This window comes from Pinus tabuliformis, chromosome 1_1, assembly GCF_031772625.1.
Source record: "Pinus tabuliformis cultivar Carrire ecotype Pingquan chromosome 1_1, CPIR1, whole genome shotgun sequence".
Classification (NCBI taxonomy): Eukaryota; Viridiplantae; Streptophyta; class Pinopsida; order Pinales; family Pinaceae; genus Pinus; species Pinus tabuliformis.
The window spans coordinates 444,831,490-444,848,259 of record NC_142297.1 but is presented as its reverse complement, the minus strand read 5'-3'; positions in this window follow the sequence as shown (position 1 = coordinate 444,848,259).

The following is a 16,770-nucleotide window of genomic DNA, read 5'->3' as shown; positions in this document are numbered from 1 at the left end:
CCAGTGATGGTGTCATTTTGTCTGTTATGCTCTAAGTCCCCGCTAAGAGATTGTGCCATGATAATGTAGAGGAATGGAGAGAGTGGGAAGCCTTGTCTTAAGCCTCTTGAACTTTGAAAAAAACATCCAGGTCTTCCATTGATAAGGGGGGCAATCTAGGGGCCAATAATGCAGGCTTTTATGAGATCTATGAAATCTGAGGCAAAGCCAAACTTATGGAGAACAACAGTTAAAAAGGAAAGGTTGACTCAATCAAAAGCATTAGCCATGTCGAGTTTCAAGATGAAGCCTTGTTCATTTCTAGACAAACTGGAATGTATAGCTTCTTGGACAAGCATAATATTATCAACAATTTGCCTATTTAGGATGAAGCCTCCTTGATTTTCAGAAATCAAGTTGGGAAGGAGAGGCTTGAGCTGATTTTCTAGAACTTTGGAAATAATTTTGTAGGAGGAGTTGCATAAAGATATGGGTCTAAAGTGATGGAAGGTGGAGGGTTTAGATTCCTTAGGGATAAGGGCCAAATAGGTGGAGTTGGTATTGCCACATATTTTCTTTTCTTCTAAAGACCCATCAGATCATCTTTAGAAGGTCCTTTTTAATGAACAACCAAAAGGAATGGTAGAAAGAAATGGAGAAACCATTAGGACCCATAGCTTTATCTGGTTGTAGATTCCAAATGGAAAACTGAAGTTCATCTTCTTCCACTTCTTTTGTGATAACTGAATTTGTCTCCTCTAAAATTAATTTAGGGATATGTCTTATGAAGTCTTCATAATTTGGATTCCCAAGATCTACTGAGAGAAAAATTTTGAAGTGTTGATGTGCTTCCATTTTTATTTCTTCCTGTCCCTTTATTTCAACATCCCCTTCTCCTTTAATTGTCTCTATGTGGTTTTTGATCATTCTCATTTTGGTGGTATTATGGAAAAAAGGTAGTGTTCTTATCACCAACCTGAATCCACAAGTTTCTAGACTTTAACCTCCAAGTCTCTTCCTCATTTATGTTATTCTTATATATTTCCCAATGTATTTATTTTTCTTTTAGTTGATTCTCTTTTGTTACTTCTCCTTCCTCCATGATCTTCTACACATTTTCTAGCTCCCTTTGCAACTCAACTTTCTTTTGTTGAGGTTCTTTATAATGCAATCGAGCCCAATCTTTTAGATTTTTTCTGACATTTTTTAGCTTTGATTCCTAAACAAAACTTGGGGAGCCATTAATGCTTTGATTCCATGCTATGGAGACCAACGTTCTGACTTCTTCAAAATTGGTCCAAAGGGGATTGTAACAAAAGGGAAGAGGTCCCAAATTTTCACTTTCCCTAAATTTTATGGCAATGGGCTTATGGTCCGAAGTTGTTGAAGGGATGATCTTTGAGATCACTGAGTTATAATCTGAAATGACGTTGTCTTGGATTAAAAATTTGTCTAATCTCTCTTTGATATTACCCGGGCCTAACCTTTTGTTGCTCCAAGTGAATTTACCATTTTTGGGCACTATGTCCATTAGATTGTGAGTTTCTATGATGTTTTCGAGCTTATCTCTGAAAGGGTCTGCCTGAAAGATGCCACCTTGTTTTTCATCTGCATTCAATATCAGATTAAGATCTCCTCCAATTATGAGTTTTTTATTGGTTTCAAAGCGTAAACAATCAACCAAGGATTTCCAACAATGGTCCTTGTCTCTGAAATGAGAGGGAGCGTAAATGTTGAAGAGACATATTTGATAACCAAAGATCTTATTTCTGAATTCAATCTTGATCCAATGCAACTCTTTGAACTGACATATAAGTTCCCAAGAGGACTGTTTCCACATTATACAAATACCACCAGAAGCACCTATTGCTTTTATAGTTGTTCCTTCATAATATTTAGTTTTTTGGATTATCTGATTCATTTCTTGTTTGGAAGACTTGGTCTCCTAAATTAGGAAGAAGTCTGGACATTCAGATTTAACAAGATATTTTTCTATATTGACTTTCGAGGGATGCCCAAGGCCTCTACAATTCCAGGATACCATATACATTATTTACTTTGTGATGGAGCAGAGGGACCTTTCCCTCGAACTATCTGATATGTTTTTTCCTTGTTTCCAATACTTTTTTCTATGTATGTTTCCATTGGTTGTTGGGTCCCCATGGCCATTTCTTTTATTGCTGCTTTGTCCCTTATTTCCTTATTGGTTTTCCTTCCAGGCTTCTTATGACTGTTAGATGGGAAGAGAGATTCCTTGGATTGATTTCTTATCAGAATCCTTTCAAAGGGAAGAGGAAGGGGGATCAAGGGGGGTCTAGGGGAAGAAGGATGTGGGAGGAGGGGGGAAGAGGGGAAGGGGCAAGAGGGGAGGGAAGAGGAGAGGCCAAGGATTCAAGAGGGAGAGGGGCATAATCCTCTCTAGCAGGGAAAGGGTCAGGAGGGGGGTCTAGAGAGGCAAAGGGATTGGAGTTAGAAGGAAATGAGAGAGAGGAGGAGGGAGGAGGGGCACCCCGAGGAGGGGGAAAAGAAGAGGAAGGGACTGAAGATTTTCAAGGCTTGGTTCTAGATTTTTTTCGTTTAACAGGTTCCCATTAAGGGTATTTAGATTTAGTTGTTTCTTCTATTTCTTTCTTTGAACATATTTTTGCAAAATGATCGTATTCATGACATACCATACATTTGAAAGAAAGTTGCTCATAATCCAACTATTGTATGTGAGCCCAATTATCTACCTTGATCTTCACTGCTTCTGGTATGCCTTTTCCCAAGTCAAATTCCACGCAGATTCGAGCACATGCATGCATATTTTCTTTTGGTTCACTTCGGTCTATATATTTTCCAAATGCGTTGCCTATTGCTTTGATAGATTCATCTCCCCAGCAATGAAGAGGAAGGTGGGGGGGGGGGGTAAAACCAAATTGGAACAACATTAGGAACATCAAGCTCAGGATTGAAGTCTGGAGTCCATCTGTTTAAGTATAAGCCTCTAGTGTCCATGAAGTAAGGCCCATTTCTGAAGATGAGATCTCTATCTTCTCTGGATTCAAAATAGAAGGTGAAATAACCTCTACCACATAAGTGAATAGATATTTTGCCTCAAGTTGAAGGACACCAGTTTCGTTCAACCCATTTTTGCACAGTTTTTGGAGAGGGCCATAGGTCAGTGAATTTCCCAACCAGTCCCTTCTCAGACAAAGAGAGAGTATCTCTTCAAGGCAATGTAGGAGGTAGAACAATTTTAGGAATGTCCTCAAGCTTTTTGACAAACTTGGAGACTTGAGGACGATCTTGAGGGGGTCCAAGGGAGGAAACGAGATTGGAAAAGGGAAAAGCAACAACGTGAGAGGGGGGTGCAGAAGCAAGGCGAGCCCACTCTGGATCAGACTTTGGATGGGCCATGGGGGAGTGAGCAGGTTGAAGGAAGGGAAGCGACCTCAGAGGGAGAGTGCAGCGTGAGAGAGAGTAGCGTAATAGTTAGAAGGAGTTACTATTAGTAGGAGACTAATAGGTGTTGCTTTGTTGTCTTTTCAAGGTGAGATTGCTTATCATAAATCCTGTGCTTTCCTTTGGCCTGTATTGATGGCATTCATGTGTGTGATCTATGTTTGAGTCTCGTTCATATGTTTTTTTCTCTCTTACTCTACTGGTCCCACACTTAGCCATTTTGGAGCTCTTCTTGGTCCTCTTGCCCAATGTAAGTTATGAAAGAACTAATTTCTCACCAGGTGTTGAGTACTACTTGTTCATGAGCCTCATTGATGAAATCTTCCCCTCCTAGACTTGTGCATTGATTCTTTCTCAAGGTCATCCCCTATGTTCACACATTGAGAAACTTCAAAGCATGGTCACCTAACCCTTGTTTCTTGTATTGACTCACTGCATTGAGCCTTGACCAGTTTTGCCTTGTATAGTGCATGAAGCACTTCTAATTGATAGCAAGGCCTTCTCCATCCCCTTGCATTGACAAACTATGCAATATTAGGCCTTCTCCCTTTCACAATGCAGTGAACACCTTCAAGGCAAAGTGACCTAACATTATGCTACCTATCATAGTTAACTACACAACCTTCTCATTTGGTGAGCCTCCTCCTGTGCATGACGTAGTTCTAGTGGACAATGATTACACCTCTAGCTCTCTGCAACTCTCAACTGTGCTAGCATAGGATTTTGCTTCTTAAGCATTGGGCACTACATAGTTCTAGTGCCTAGTCTTGCCTCCTCTACTGACTGGAACACCTCACTGCGCCATGCCTTGTTCTACTTGCCTCCCTAGCACATGTCAAAATTATAGTGGACAGTGCAACCTCTCCTGGATCACTACTAAAGAGAACTGTGCACTGCACTAAGCATGCCCCTCCTTCACTACACATTGTACGGTCTCAGTTATCAAACCATCAACCCTTGTCCACTAGACTCCCCCATTGCATATAAACTTGTCCTATCCCTCCTACATTACGTAGTACGTAATTCTAGTCTACACTGAGACCTTCCCATAGTTTGATGTGAAGCTCAACTGCACTATCATTGTCTCCTTCTCCCTTAAGCTTTGAGAACTGCACAATTTCAGTCAAGAAGCTCATCAACCTTGTCTCTTGCACTTGCTCATAGCGCTAAACCCTGAATAGCCCCTCCTTATACCACATTGCATATTTCTAGTGAGTAGTGGTGTCCTCCCACAACCATTGTTGAGCCCAATTACACAATTCCCAACAAGCCTCCCTCTCTTAGCTCTCGCAGAGGCTTGTCACAATCAGTTTCTTCCATGAAGAAAGTAGGGATGGAATAGATGATTTCTAGAATCGTCTTGCCTTGTCTTGAGTGAAATTCGTTGGCATGTGTACCACCTCAACAGGGAAAAGGTGATGCTTAAGAAAGATGTCAAGGAGAAGAAATAAAAAGCATTTGCAGAGAGGAAGCAAAAAGGAGAACCATCATGAAGACATGAAGAGATCTTGGACCATGATAGAGTGATGACATTTAATGATAACTCAAAAGGTTCTAACATTGATCCAAGACCCTTTAGAGGGTGAAGATGAAGTACAAATCAAATCTATCATCAAGAATGCAAGACATAGCAGCAAGGAGAGGCACTTGGCATGGATACATCACAATGAAGTCTTATGTCATAGTGGCCAACTCATGGCCTCTCAAAGTGTCATCACATAGTCCTATGTTGTCCATGTACTTAGCCACATGTTGTGGAATGTAATGATGTATTTTCAAGAAATGAAAAAATGTAAATGTGTGGAAGTCCAAGAGTCACATATGGAATATGAAAAGTCACATGTGGAGCAAAGAATCAATAGAAGTTAAAAGGTCACTTGGGAGTCCAAAAGTCATTAGGGTAACTCAAGAGTCATGGGGATATGAAAGGTCATTCCTCTTGCTATAAAAAAAACCTCATAACTCAAGAAAAGGGATTTTGGAGGCTGAGACCTTGGAAAGATAACCTTGGCTCCTCTTGTTTGGAATAGGAGGTAATATCATTCCTTGAAGGATCAAGTAGTGACTTAATACTCCACTATTGGAGCTAATGGCTCACCATTATAACTATTACTTGGATATTTCACTTAATTATCATAAACTCATTGAGTTAGCACAATTTTATGCATGTATCGTGAATACTGTAAGATTATTTTTTAGATGTTTGCGGTATATGTTATGTTCATATGTACTAAAGAAATTGAACTACTTCATTGGCTTTGGTGCTTACCTTATTGAATGTGTGTTGTATTTCCTTTAATGATCGTTGTGTCTATGTGAACTATTTCATTAGATAACTAGCTAATATTTCCTTGTTCTTGTATGTCTCTATTAGGACAATACGATTACATTCCTCCTAGAGGCTCACTCTCTCTTTCCCTCTTGTAAAAGCCTCCTTTTACACGTTGCAATTGGTGTTTCACAATGTTAACTTACTTGTTTGTTTCAAAGTTTATGTGTATAATCTCTTATCTTACCCATTGAAGCTAAGGCAAAACTTTGAGTTATGGTGGTCAGGCCAAGTCTTTGGATGAGGCTCCTACTCCAAACAATGTAAGGTCTAATTGGAACTTCACATCGGGGAGAACCCCTTATGTTGGCAAAATTTAGCACCGTCAATAGGTAGGGAGTATTTCCTTTCATCTTGAGGTTGTGGGTTATAAACTACTTTTGGATCTATTCAACTTTCCTCCAATACTCTCTGGATATATTGCAACACTAAACCTTACATCCATATAAAATAACAGGAGCGATGAGAGTCTCAAAGAGGAGTTTTTTTATCCCAAATCCAAAGATATGTTGACTTACAATTTTTCTCAATCCCATAGTAAGTTTTCCAACCTCCATCTATCATTTTCTCAATGTTATAATTCCAATTGAGTTTATGATGAATGCTGATTCCCAAATATTTGTATGAAAGAACTTCCTCTAATGAGTTGTGATAAATGAAAGTATCATAGGTGATCTTTTTGGATTTAATGATCATGACTTTAGTTTTGTTGGTATTAAAAGTCATATCCATCTTGAAGCAAAAATATTAAATGATTTTGAGTTGCTTGCTAAGATTGTCGTGGCTAATTGCCAAAAGAACAATATAATCAACATAAATGATAAGAGTTATGACTATACCAGTGGGCATGGGGGCAATACAACTTGCATTTTCCAAACACTCTTCTAGCTTATTGATGTATATGCCAAAAAGGGTAGGGGATAAGGGACACCCTTGCTTAACTCTAATATTGCATTTAATTTCTTTTGACCAACCCTTAATGGCCTTGAGATTAGAAATAACATTCTCATATAGCCTTGTCGCAACAACCCTAAACCTCATAGGAACCATTATCTCTTCTAGCCTCTTCCATAGCTTTGTCATAGGAATAGTGTCAAAAGACTTTCAAAATCAACAAAACAACAAAAGAGATCAATTTTATATTTTCATTTACAATTATCCTAGGAGTAAGAAGATGGTGTATGGTTGAATGGTATCTCCTAAACCCAACTTGGCTTTTAGATCTTTAACATGGTTTTCAAGCTAAAGACTAATCTTCTTTTAAAAAACAAGCCCATATAGCTTGGCTAAAATGTGGCTAATCATAACAATCTTGTGATTAGAGGGAATAATTTTATCCTCACTCTTAAAGACATACAGAATAAGGCTCTACGTCCAAGGTTTAGGGAAGCCTTACTTCACTACCAAAATTGAAGAGCTTGTGCATGTGCAAGATGATGACATGTTCTCCCATTTTATTTTTATTTATTTATTTATTTTTATTTTTATTTTTATTTTTATTTTATTATTATTATTATTATTATTATTTATTATTATTATTATTTTCAGTCTTAGTAGACTTTAATGTCTTTAGCTTTCCCATTAGTGAATTGCATAACCCCAAACTCAATGTCTTCCAAAGAAAATATATCATCCTTGATAGGAGATTTCAAAATGATGTCCATGACATCAGGGGATTCATAGAGTTTTTTAATATAAATATTCTAGTTCTTCAAGGGCTCAAATGGTTTTCATTAGGTATATGAATCAAATATTTCCTCCAAAACTTTATAGGGTCAAACTTAGAGAGCTGCAGTAACTGCTCTTGATTTCTACTTATAGTATATATTTTTTTTCTTTAAATAAGAGCTTTGTATGTATTTTTCTTATCATGTTTTAAGGTTTCATTAGAAGCAATCCTAATCTCTTTTCTAGCAATTTTACAATCATTATCATACCAAGGGTTGGTAGTTCTACTATTCTTTTTATATGACACCTTGGTGGAAAACTTGACAATGGTAGCAAAGACGATTGTAGTAAAATTATAATAGAAGTTTTCAATGTTATCCTTATAAGTTAAGAGGTGTAAATCCCTATTTAAATCCTTTAAGAAGATATCCATTTTACTCTTGTCAAAAAGTAGGTGGCTTTGACTCTCACAATTCTCATGCATGTGCTTGTTTTGCATGGCAAATTTTAGAGTTAAGGTTAAAGGTCTATGATCAGAGTCAAGCTCATGGTCATTTAAAAGGTCAAAGTTTACATTTTGGTTGGAAAAAGGGATATCAAATATCACATAACCAACAAAACTACTTCCAAGCCCATGAATACAAGCCCCTGGTTGGAGTTTGGCCACCTGATTATACCATTGCAAATTATAAGATCTTAAGAACTACAAATTTTGACTAACTCAGTACCAAATAAATTCTTGATTAGGCCTTCAGAGATTCTTTTGAATATACTAGCTAAATCAATGTCTTTATCTAGCCAAAGAGGATTAAGTTTTGAATCCTTAGACTATGAATATCCTACTCTAAGGTCTTATAAGGGAAATTATTATCTATATTATTTTTTTATAAAAGGTAGAGTTGATAGGTGTGTAATAAAAAATTGTGATAAATCCTCTTAGTATTAATGTTATGGATTTTGATACAAATGTATTGATTGAGGGGTTCTAGCTTATGAAGTTGAGATTGAGGAGAGACACTCTTTTCTATTTAATAGAATATTCCTCGAATTCCTCTGTGAAAGGATTTCTTGTTCCAAACTCACCACAAAATGAATCCATCTATGTGAAGGACCTTAGACTCATCATGCTCCCAAGTTTCAAGTAAAAAAATAATATCAATTTCATTCAAGATCCATCTTAACATAGGAATTTTATGCCATGGAAAGCCACAACAATTCCAAAAGAGAATCCAGAGTATTCCAAATTCCTATTTATTGCTCCCCTTTTGGTATCTATATCTAATAATAACTTTCTTATTTATAATGACTACCCATTTGTCTTCCATCCTAGTTTTCTTTACCTTTTGAATCTCCTTCCTTAGTTCATCTTGGTATGTTGAGATGAGAACCTTGTTTATAAAGATTCCTCTCTCTTTTAGGCTTTGAGACTTATTGAGTATGCCAAATTTATGATCACTACATCTTACTCTAACATGGATCAATATATCTTTATGCTTGAGTATCTTATAAACCTTCTTCCTTCTATGAGATAAGTTGTTTCAATTGTGACTTATCTTTTAATTCTTCTTTTACTATTTCTAAGGCATCCTCATATTTTTATTCTTTTATGTTGTCAATTATAAGATTCAAGGCTCTTTTATTGCATTTATGATTTAACTCAATCAAGTCTTTGATGGGTTTGATATCTAATTTATTATCTGTACTACTCAAGGCTAGATTATTATTTAGTTTTTTTTTTTTAACTCTTTAATCTTATCTCTCAAGGTGCAATTTTCTTCAACCATTGCTTGTTTATGTTTTTCCATTTTTTGTTCATATTTTCCATTATTTTTATCTCAGTCTCAAACCTTAATATTTTAGTTTCTAACCCTTGAATTTGTTTTCAGATATTATAACTAATTCTCTTTTATGTTTTATTTCTTTTTCTTCTCCTCCTTCTTCTCTTTTTTTTTTCTACTAAATTGAAATGGTCATAAAAACTTTTTAGATTGACTTTGCTTGGCCTCCTCTTTCTTGGTTGAAGTTTTAACATATAAAGTCAAAGACTTATATATTTATTAAAAAAAAAAACTTATGCACTTGAATAATTACCTACATTCACTACAAAGTTAAAAAAACCCATCGTACACCATTCAATAAAAAAAAATATTAAATTTACATAAAAAAATAATAATATTCAACTTATTAAATTTACAAAAAAAATCAATAATATTCAAATTATTAAAAATAATATTTTAAAAGATATTAATAATATTAAAAAATAAAATAAAAGATCCCGATCGGGATGTAGGCCGACAGTTGGGAGAGCAAGGGTGTAGTAATGAAGGGTACCTGGGCACTTAATACCGCCGTCCCCCACATGCTCAAGGCAGGGGGTGTGGTGACCCTTGGCATGATTGCATGTTGGGGAGGTGGGCAAGGTGGCGGGACTGGAGGCAAGGCAGGGTATAACAGAGGGAGAGGCAATTCGACGTGCAGTCTTAGCGCGATAGCTTGTGGAGAAGGGTGGTGGCTCAGAGCTGGTGGAGAACATCAGAACACGAAGAACCAGGGTCGTCGTCGAACACCTGCGAACTTCGGGTATGTTATTCAGCTCCACCTCAAAACTATAATTATGGTCTTGTTGGGGTTTAGCTGGGGTGCAAGGGGTTCTGTTTGGGGGATAGGAAATTGTTGGTGGCAATGGGGCAGGCAACTGCTCGCCATGGCCTGGTTCTACGTCTTTACCTTATGTCAAATGGGTGAAACCCATGACAACTAGGGGGGCAATTGCTTGTTGTTAGGATGGGAAGCTTCGCGCTCTGTGAACAAGGGTGGGGGGAAGCTTGACTGTCACAGGGTAATGCAGGAGGGGCAATTGAGCATAGATGGGGGCAAGGGAAAGCAGCTGGTAGGCGGCCTGGGATGCAGTCATACTCGAGACTCGCAAAGTAAGTGCTGGGCTACCTGGAACCCATGCCGGAGTGAAGGCAAGGTGTAGTGTCCTATTTTTCTAGTATAGTTTTGTCACTCCTATAAAGGGTTATTTATATATGATAGGTTGATCACTTGATTGAGGAATAATGTTTTACATACATAGTTATATTTACTTTTATGTTTATGTATGACAGATTGATCACTGGATTGGGGAACAATGTTTTATATAGTTATATTTCCTCTTATATGTGGCATCATTGGTTATCTGTATTAGATGGTTTTGGTTAAGTAAAATGCTATACATATGTTTTTATGTTTGTATCTGATTTATGAAGCAGGTGTATGACATGGATGGTGATCCAAGATTGAGACACATGTACCCATGGATTCTCATGGTTATGCCGAATAGATGGTTAATTATGATTTATGGATGATACATGATTTGTGTGATTATATATGTCTAATATTGTACTAAGCAGGATGTGGTAGGGTACCTCGTCATTTTTCAACAAGGATGTTCAGTCATTTCTTCAAAAGCAAAATGACTGTGGAAGCCATGCACCATTCTGGGTAAAATGTGATTAAGTTAATTTCATTATGAAATTCATTTGGTTCCTTTAATCTATGAGATTGTAATGTGTGCAGGTCTTTGAACAAGGCCTTATTAGTGAACCATCAGATGGGTAAAAGCTCACAATCAATACCATAAGGAGAAACCCCAAGTTTCAAAGCACAGTAGATGAGAGGGCATGGAAATTAGGGCGTGGAGTCCTAAATCCAAGAAAGATAAATACATGGAGTCTTGTATATTTAGGGCGCGGAGTCCTGAATATTTAAAAAGATCAAGTTGTGGAAGCTTGGATCTTTGGAGTAGATCAGGGCGCGGAGTCCTCAATCTACTAAGGCACGAAGATGCATGAAATAGGGGTGCGGAATCCCTATTCTCTAGAATAAAAATACCACTCATGGATGAATTTCCTTAAATAAAATTTCATTCTCACAATTCTGGAATGACTTTCTAAAAATAGAAAGTCATGTCCAACATCTCAAGCACGACTTTCCAAAAATAGTAAATCACTTTACATAAATTGGTAATCAAGCGGAGTTGAAGAAAAACGAATTAACTTATCATTAATCAATCCTAATAGTTCAATCTTGATTGAATACTCAATATTATTATTATTATTATTATCTTTTACGAGACTATGATATTATTATTAAAAAGGAATTACAAGTCAATTTTATCTCCTCAATCAATTCACACATCTCCTTCATGACTCTCATGGCTCTATGTAACTCTCTCTCTCTCTCTCTTTTAAATAATTCATTATACTCTATTTTATGCACTCATCAAAGAATGGCATATTCCTTTTCACTCATTAAAAATATGTCATAAAATATTCCTCTTACCCTCTCTTTAATGCATATGTTACATTCCTCTAAATGGAATCCAATGCATGCACATTACTCCTCCTTTATGACAAGAATTGGTTGCTCCTCCTATATATGAGTCTCATGTATTCTCACTTGGGGATTAGGAGGCCAAGAGTGGAAGAGACTTGAGGAAAATAGTGAGAGGGAGAGATATGGAGAGTATCCAATTGCTTCCATAATAAATATGAAATTATTGTTAAAATCCTAAGATATTTAGCTATTGAGGTTGGCCATGAGTGGTATTGAGAGGAAGTGAAAAATTTCTTCCTTAGTTTGCCTTGCAAATCTCTCTACTGTTGTCTTTTGGTACTGCTTGTGAGCTTTTGCAACTCGGGGGTTCCAGGGGGAGAAGTTCTTCTTGGATATGGTTGGGAGGAAAACTGGGTGGTTCACAATGAGTTGGTAAGGATATTGGAGCTGGAGCATACTCTCATTGGAGTTGGAGCATACTCCCATTTTTTGAGTTGTATAAATTCACTACTAGGTATGTTGACAACATTATATTGTGTTTCTTTTTGTAGTTCATTACATGGTTTTGCTTATTTGGTTGTTGACTGAAACTTAGATGTATATCAAATGTTGCACACTAAATGTTGAAGGAATTTTGCAATAACTGTAGTTTATTTTATGTAAGTTTTTTTTTTTGTACAGTTTCATTGCAAGTTGATTTACATCATGTCTTAATGGCTGAAGCATTCAGGCTGCCATGAGTTTTATGAAAACATGTTAATAGCATCAATTTGGGTTTTCCTTCTCTTTTTACAGCAGCAGATAAGTTTTCAGAGTATATGTTTGACAAAAGGGATAAATGAGATAGTATGAATTTGCTTTCGGTTGCGGTTTTAAATAATCGCATTTTTGGGCATTTCTGTTTCGATTTATTTTAACTTCAGGGGGTATCTGTACCTTATGACCATGTCGCCCCAACTTTGATTTCAAAAAACAGAGTTTCAGAATCTAGTTTTGTAATCTTCTATATTTTACAGATTTGTTGCTGCTGCGTGGTGGTTTGTCTTGCTGCTTTTTTTTTGTAGCTGTGATTTACCTGGTAATCTCTTTTTATGAAATCAATCTGTTATATAAACTTGGAATTATTATTTTAAAGTATCAATGGTTAATACATTGATAGTTTAATAAACTTGTGACTGCTTGTTTGATAGTTTAATAGTTAGCAGCTTGTTTTGTGACTGCTAACTGTTGTTCAAAATTCCCAATGGTTGTAGCTACATCGTTGCGAGCTATTTGTAAAAATTCTTAAATATTTATATTCATTATGTGCCTAAATTTTTGTATATGCAACAATCAACATGGATGACAATTCTACTTATGTATTAGGTTCACTTCTTGGCATTACTGACAAAGAAAAAGAAATTATGTAATCTTAGATTCATGTTAGTTAATTTTGGTGAAATCGCCTAAGTGTTATGGTTGTAAGTGTTTGACAAAATGCCTCAATGGCTATACATTTCATGCTTGCAATTTTTTTGACATAATGCTTCAATGGTTGTAGCTAATTATATCTATGAATTGTCTATAAAAATGACTAAGTAAATTTAGGATTTGCAACCAAGGTGTTTTTGGAAATATCTCAAAGAATAAGCATGATGATTCCATTGAAGTAAAAATCCATGGAAGGAAAACTGGTTAGGTGTAATTTTGTAATCGTTAGCTCACATATGAATTCATAATAATTGGAAACCACTCCTTTAGAAGTTGAATTATCTTGTTTTTCTTCCCTTTGTTTTACCACAGAATTCATAGGCATATTATCTAGAACAAAATCAAATTAGTCACTCTTAAACACTCTTAGTTGCAATAGAATGAACAATTAGCTTATTGGAAATCGTGGTTTGTAAATATTGATATTATTTATCCCACTAAAGACTCTTATCATTTAAATTTGATTTTAAGACTTATGGTTGTAAGTTTTGGATCTTGAGGAACCATGACCTTGTAGCCTTAATGAGAAGTTTAATATTACCATGGGTTAGTTAGTTAGTAGAAATTAGTATGTAGTGTAAATAATACCAATAAAAATAAAAATATAGATATATAACCTTGCATTAACTTTTACGTCTTAAAAACTTAAACTTAAATCGCATTTTGAGTCAGCCTTAGTATAATACTGATGGTTGGTAAGGTGGGACATTACATATGGTATCAGAGCAGGTTAAAACTCTAGGGCCTAGGGCTTGCATGCTAATAACTATTTACTTACCTAAATTTTTCCTTGGTTAGGTTAAGTAATCATGGATAGAACATTAAGGAGGAGGAAGGAAGTCTCATCTCCACCTCCCCAAGTTAAAGAATCCGAGCAAATATCCATCAGGGAAGTAAGGGATATGATGTTATCTTTCCAAAAGATTACTGAAGTCTTGATTAGTAGGGTTGGGGGAAATCCTTCAGTGCCTGGTTCTTCATCTCAATTAGAGAGGCAAGAAATACCATCTGATGGAGATGTACATAGAGAGTTGGAAAAAGTTAAGCTTCCTATCTTTAAGGGTACCACAAAAGGGGAGGTAACAAAAGCTTGGTTGGAAAAAATGCACCTATGTTTTGAGTTGTGGAATTATTCTAGCAACCAAAAGGCAAATTTGGCTATATACCAACTTAAGGAGAGTGCACTATTATGGTGGAGGAACTTAGAATCCCAATTGGGATACTCCATGTCTACCTTGACATGGGAATGATTTGAAGAGGAATTTCAAGCAAAGTACCTTTCTGTTGAATACTTGGAGAGGAAATTGAATGAGTTCCATGATCTTAAGCAAGGAACTAAGACAATCCTTGAATATGAAGCACGATTCATGAAGTTGCTTACATATGCTACCCATCTAAATACTGAAGCCCTCAAGGTAAACAAGTTTTTGTATGGATTGAAACCTACTATAAAGGAAAATGTGCGCATTTTGAGGCCTACTACGTTGCGTGAGGTAGTGCAACAAGCAATTATAGCCGAGGAAGAATTATTGGGGAACAAAGGGGGGGGATCAAACCCCAAATCTATCATTCCATGCGAAACCTCCTCGAAGGGGATGCCAATATGTAAGACATAAGTCAGGTGGTTCACATCATCAGGGATTTCAAAAGAATCATACTTTTAAGAACCAAAGAAATAACCCAAGGCAACATCTTCAACAAAGTAATGCTCACACTCAAGAATCACTTAATAAAAGGGTCAAATTTATGAAAACTGCTCCCACTAATGGATGTTTTTTTTTTTTTTTTTTTTTTTATGCTCACGTGGTTCACGGACACCTTCGGTCAATGGGGGGCGCTACGTCCACTGGAAAAATCTGGGCTTGACGCCCCGTGGCCTACTGCAAGACCTGACCCCAAGAGCTTTTGGGAATTGATCACGTGACCTCAAATCTAACAAGGCCCCGTCTTGACCGATTGGGCTAACCCTTGGGGCTACCCACTAATGGATGTTGGACTTGTGGAGGACCTCATTATGAGCAAGATTGCCCTAAAAAGAAGACTGAAGCACAATCAAAGCAGGAACAAGCAACTGTTAGAGATATGGGCAGAGCCCATAGGATTCATGCAGTTGTGCAAAATCGCCAGGTCGAGCATCAACCTATAGTGCTTGAAGCATCAGGTAAGCTAAATGGTATGGTTGTTACTATTTTGATTGATCCTGGCACAACTAAAAGTTTTATTTCTCCTAATGTTTTATTGAAATGTAAATTGGTGGCGATAGAGCAAATGATTTTGATCAGGTTTAGATGGCCTCAAGGTGATCTCAAAAGGTTGAATGCTTAGTGCAAGAGTGCCCTTTAGACTTGGGAGTGTGTGTCACAAATGTGAATCTTTATGTGATGCCACTTGGTCACTATGATGTGATAATTGGGATGGACTGGCTTGAAGCCCACTAGGCTGTGCTTAGTTGTCAAAGCAAAAACTTTCATTTTTTGAGTGACAAGGGCCAACCTATGGTTATCCATGGGGAAAGGAGACCTGTTTCTTTAAGACTTATCTCATTCTTGCAGATGAAGAGAAGTCTTAGGAAAAGATGTCAAATGTATGTTGTAATGACTTTAAATGAGGGAGAGCTTTCATCCTTTGAACAATATCCTTTCCTTTCAGAATTCTCTAATGTCTTTCCAGAGGAGTTGCCTGGTTTACCTCCAAAGTGAGAGATTGACTTCTCCATAGAGATAAAGCCTGGTACTGAACCTATATCCAAAGCTCCCTACCGAATGTCTATTGTTGAACTTCGTTAGTTGCAAGTGCAACTTCAAGAGTTATTGGGCAGGGGTATGATTAGATCTAGTGTTTCACCTTGGGGAGCGCCAGTGATATTTGTAAAGAAGAAATATGGATCCCTTCGGCTCTATGTTGACTACAGGCAATTGAATCGAGTAACTATTAGAAATCAATATCCTTTGCCTCGCATTGATGATATATTTGATCAAATGAAGGGAGCCACTGTATTCTCCAAGATTGATCTTCGATCTGGATATCATCAGCTCAGAGTTAAAGAAGAGGATATTTCCAAAACTGTTTTTCGAACTCGTTTTGGTCATTATGAGTTCATGGTTGTTCCTTTTGGGTTATCTAATGCCCCATGAGTGTTTATGAGTCTAATGAATGGTGTATTTAGGAATTACTTGGACAAATTTGTATAAGTGTTCCTCGATGACATCCTAATCTATTCAAAGTCCCCAGAATAGCATGAGAAACACCTGAGATTGGTGTTACAATGCTTAAGAGAAAATAAACTTTGTGCAAAAATGTCCAAATGTTCTTTTTTCCAATCAAAAATCCAGTATCTTGGACACATTATCTCCAGTGAAGGCATTATTGTTGACTCAGCAAAGATCGATGCAATTTCAGAATGGCCAACACCCTCTAATGTGCATGAAGTGCGTAGCTTCATGGGTATGGCAGGATACTATTGGAGATTTTTGGAGGGGTTTTGAAAAATAGCCAACCTTATCACTTCATTGCTTAGGAAGGGAGTATGATTTAATTGGACAAATGAGTGTGAGCAAGCA